Genomic DNA, 5,384 nt, shown 5'->3' with positions numbered 1-5,384 from the left:
CTCTACCGCTTCCTCCTCTTCTTTCCTCTCCAGATGAACAGCAAATATGAGTAGAAAGAAGGAGGTGTAGTAGGAGTAAGAACCATCCGACAGCAGCAGACCTGTAGACCCAAGATTGCATCCTCTAACATTATTTACAACATCAATGCTCAATCTCAGTTGTAAGTACAGGAGGGGGTTCGACAAACCACTAAAGAGTATTGACACAGACATCCCCTCGTGTGTTAACTTGGAGGTTTGGCAGCGGCCGGCCAGTGTGTAAGTCTGCGGGAACTAGTGAAACGTGGCGCGCTGAACCCTACGACTTTTGAGATTCCTCTTATAGTACGTTAAGGCTGTCGCTGGTGGCCTTGGTGTGTTTGTTCAAAGCAAGTTGTCATACATTTCTCGTCCGCCTCCTCCTCCTGCTCCTCCTCTTCTTTCTCTTTGTTTCTTTCTTTTTTCCTCCTCCTTTTCCTCCTCCTCTACCTCCTCTTCCTCTTCCTCCTCCTCAAATTCCTCCTCCTCCTATTCCTCCTCCTCTTCCACCTGCCTCGCCTTTCTTATTATCTTCTTCTTTCTCCTCCTCCTCTTCCTTTTCTTTTTCTTTTCTTCATCCTTCTCCTATTATTTCTCCTCCTCCTCCTTCTCCTTTTCCTCCTCCCTTTCCTAGTTAGAAGTAGTTACCAAACAACCCTGAAAGAACCCAAAAATTTATTGCTGTTTGATTTTCCTTTGCATCCCTCTTCCTCCTTCTCTTCCTCCTCCTTCATTTCTTTCTCTTACTCTTCTTTCTCCTCCTATTTTACCCACTCCTCTTCTTCCTCCTCTTCCTTCTCCTCTTTCATCTGTTCTATCCTTGCCTCCTACTAAGAATATAGCTTCTGTAGATGTAGTATAGTAAACGAGTGACCTCGTCATAGGTCGCAAGGCCTCCTGTCACTTGTCTTTCCTATGTATTCCTATGTATTCATCCTCGTCATCCTCCTCCTCATCGTCCTCCGCCTCCTCTCTCTCTCTCTCTCTCTCTCTCTCTCTCTCTCTCTCTCTCTCTCTCTCTCTTAGCTCCCTTCACATTCATCCTGCTTCAAAGGTGGATAAACAAAGTGGGCATAACAAATATCACTGCGGTCTCCATTATTCCCTCACACCTGTCACTTGCACCTGAGGAGTGAGTGTAGGTGGTCTGAGCGGCAAGCCTGGTGGAGTCACGCTAGATATGCCAGAAATGAGGCTCAAACACGCGACGGTACTACTGATGACCAGGATTGTTAAGTTCTCCCTACAAATTTTGGTGCTTCGTGGTATGTTGTAAGGAAGAACTCGTCATCAACGACTATTACTACTCTTATTACTATTACTACTACTACTTCTATTACTACTGGTGCATTAATACTTTAAGTTGTTGTGTTCCTCCTTCTTATAATCCTTCTCCTCCTCTTCCTTCATTTACTCTCATTACTATTACTCTTCAAGCTAAAACTATTACTATTTCTCTTTCTTTAACACCTTTGCCAAGAATACCATTATAATAATTGTGAAGAGAGAGAGAGAGAGAGAGAGAGAGAGAGTGTGTGTGTGTGTGTGGTACTAGGGGGGCATGAAGAGGACAGGTAGGTGGTGTAGGGTAGGACAGATGGCAGGAGGAGAGGGAAATGCGAGGGTGGGGCTGAAGGAGGCAAGGAAGTGGGAGGACTGGAGCAGACTGGAGGGTGTGATGGAGGTGGTAGGGAGCGGAGGGAGGGGGTGAAACTTCCAGAAGTATACACAGAAAGGTCACGCATAGCAAGAGTGCTGCCTTAGCCTTTAATTCGTAATATTGCTGAGAGTGTGCAGGAGGGGAACGATAAGTGATGGGAGGAAGGGGAGAGAGAGAGAGAGAGAGAGAGAGAGAGAGAGAGAGAGAGAGAGAGAGAGAGAGAGAGAGAGAGAGAGAAGGAAGTAGACATACAACCAAAGACAGCTGCAATAACTTCTAAAGATTATCCTTTATTGTTATCAACTGTATAATTATTAGTTTTTTTTACCGGTATGGTTGTATAAGTGTTGATAGGTAAACAGGTGTGAACGAATTGACATCCATCTGAAAGTCACGTAAAACCTCACTAATGACTTTACCTACAGCACTGATACAAGAACAGTGACCTGGAAAATTATTACATTGTATTCAAAGCCTTTGGACATAGATAGACGGACATGGAAACAGAGAAATATATCTAGAGAAACAAACACAAACAAAAAGACAGACTTCAGTGATAGAAAACAAAGTAGATGGAAGAAAAAATCAATAACAAAACATTTACATAAAAACATATGACAAATCCACACAAATCAGAGGTTAAGGAGAGAGAGAGAGAGAGAGAGAGAGAGAGAGAGAGAGAGAGAGAGAGAGAGAGATTAAAATGAAAGGTTTTATCTTGTTTTTATTAGTCAGCAATCCCAGCACATTTTCTTTTCATGTACTTTGTTCTAGGATTGTCATTACGTAACCTATTATACATCAGAGTACTATGAAATGAAGGGGAAGGTCATGAAAACCAAGATATTGCACACACATGAGAACGAAGAGAAAATTCGTGCTTTTATAAACACTCAGAAGAAGGTGACGTGGCGAGGCTTCTTTCTTGTCCTTTTCGTGCACAGCCACAATAGCCGATGATGTGGTGGAGGTTTCCCGCTCGGTAATGGAAGGCGTCATTAAGGGATATTCCAGGTGGGAAGGATTTATGCAAGACGTGGTTCAATTATCCTCCTCGTCAATCTTTGTCAAATGCTGGCCAGTAAATACACAGCCCACCATTTGGACTTGTTTTTAAGACGACGTGCATCGCTGAATGCTGATTAAAAGCCTCCATTTCATCAGTCCCGCGGGTGAACGTTTGCTCTGATCCTTGTTCGTTCAGATTGTCCCACTAAGCGCTGTTACAGCCGTTCCATAATATTCTGGGCGTTGTTAGTAGATTGCATTCATACTACGATTTTTTTCTTTCATGACTATGGAGCTATTTACATCCTTTATAATCTAATGTTTATTTCTTCCATAATACTAGAATTAGAAAAAAAGCAGGGTCCTTAGGATGTGTAAAATATGCCTCAAATAATGTATGGTTTAAAGCTTGTATTCTTAGGTATTACAGTGTTTCAGTGGCACTACTTTTCAAATGCTTTATACTGTAGTTAGGTTACTAAAATGTGACAAGAATCGTGAAAACAACTTCATAAATCTTGATGAATTATATTGGAAGGTATTTAAAGAGGTCACACATTTGGCAGCGAAAGGTTAAAAAATACGATTATGAAGATCTTCTACGAGAGAGAGAGAGAGAGAGAGAGAGAGAGAGAAAGTAAATGGTTATGAGAAATGCTACTCGTATGCTACATAAATATAATTCTTATGCGCGATTAGCTTTCAATGGCAATATTTTTAAAGGGTATGGAGATACTTTGACAAATTAAAGCTAAAATCATGAAAAAAGAAACATTATGGGAAACTCTAACAATCTACATTATAGGCTGCTTAAATAAAGTCAGCCAAAACGCAGAGAAAAAAATATTGATAAAGAGTGGCGAAGTGAGAAGCTCCACAAATGTCTACATTACAAATAAACGCCGCTGGAAATGTGATGACTATTAAATGTGTGTTAAGAGTGGTAATGTCATGAGATACCACGCAACTGTAATTATAAGACGACAGAAGGAAACAATGCATCAGTCTCTAGTTTATTATCAAAGAAAAAACTCATAGAAACGCAGCCGTCTATCCTCCGTGACTGATGCACACTCTGATGACAACCGCAAGCACTCCAACAACTTAAGGACACGCGAGCATGATATCAGTGCCCTTGATTGCTGCTTTGGGTTGCTGATTAATCTACGTTCTCCAGTCTTATCTTGAAATGTAGATGGAATTAATGATGCATTTCTATAAAATCTCAAATTGAATGATTCACTTAATGGCTACTCAAATAAAACAGTCTTTTTTTAACACATTTAGTTAATGGTTTTGATGAGAATTATGTAAATTTGTTAGCCTTTTCTGCACAGGAAAGAATACGTGGACCTGTCAACACAAGGAAATCAGTCGTTGACAGTGTCACCATGTTTGCTTGCCAAGTGGCATTATTGCTATGAAAACTTGTGAAAGACTTTTATTATAGTACAAACTCAGACATGGTACCAGTTTGTGTATCTTGATATATTGTTCAATGTATTAAACTCTCTTTTGATGATATATTTCAACATCTAAGCCTTTTATATCGAGATGTAGTTCAGGGCACTTCCGTGTCCGTTGATAAAAGAAGACTCGTGAATTATCATATTTAAGTGATAACTATTCCTAGAATTCGATTTTTTTGTTTGAAATACACTACGACGTATTGCACTAAAATGAGGGTTCAAGCTAGAAGCCTCACAATTCTTTTCAGTTTTAAGTGCGCTAAAAGGAGACGGTCACGCTTGAAGGGTGAAGCTCCTGGAGACGTCACGCTCCCCATCATTCTCCTTCATATCATTAGAGGCTTCATTCAGTCACCTGCAACAACAAACGGCGAGTGAGTGACCTTAGGATTGACCTCCCTTCGCCTGAGTAGTGCCGCCGGTCTCGTGACGATACCAGAGTTGTGAGTTGGATAATTTCAGTCTTTCCCTCACTTCGCGTTACACATGGCAAAATATTTCTTTCGGGGTTTTTGATTGGCCAAGGGTAATCATAACTTATCGTGCAAGGGCCATCCACACACACACACAAACACGAACACAAACACGCACACACACACACACACACACACACACACACACACACACACACACACACACACACCGGTAGCTCAGTGGTTAGAGCGCTGGCTTCACAAGCCAGAGGACCGGGGTTCGATTCCCCGGCCGGGTGGAGATATTTGGGTGTGTCTCCTTTCACGTGTAGCCCCTGTTCACCTAGCAGTGAGTAGGTACGGGATGTAAATCGAGGAGTTGTGACCTTGTTGTTCCGGTGTGTGGTGTGTGCCTGGTCTCAGGCCTATCCGAAGATCGGAAATAATGAGCTCTGAGCTCGTTCCGTAGGGTAACGTCTGGCTGTCTCGTCAGAGACTGCAGCAGATCAAACAGTGAAACACATACAGTGGTTAGAGCACTGGCTTCATAAGCCAGAGGACCGGGGTTCGATTCCCCGGCCGGGTGGAGATATTTGGGTGTGTGTCCTTTCACGTGTAGCCCCTGTTCACCTAGCAGTGAGTAGGTACGGGATGTAAATCGAGGAGTTGTGACCTTGTTGTCCCGGTGTGTGGTGTGTGCCTGGTCTCAGGCCTATCCGAAGATCGGAAATAATGAGCTCTGAGCTCGTTCCGTAGGGTAACGTCTGGCTGTCTCGTCAGAGACTGCAGCAGATCAAACAGTTAAACACACACACA

The sequence above is a fragment of the Portunus trituberculatus genome, chromosome 43, assembly GCF_017591435.1.
Source record: "Portunus trituberculatus isolate SZX2019 chromosome 43, ASM1759143v1, whole genome shotgun sequence".
Lineage (NCBI taxonomy): Eukaryota > Metazoa > Arthropoda > Malacostraca > Decapoda > Portunidae > Portunus > Portunus trituberculatus.
Note: the sequence above shows the minus strand (reverse complement) of the source record.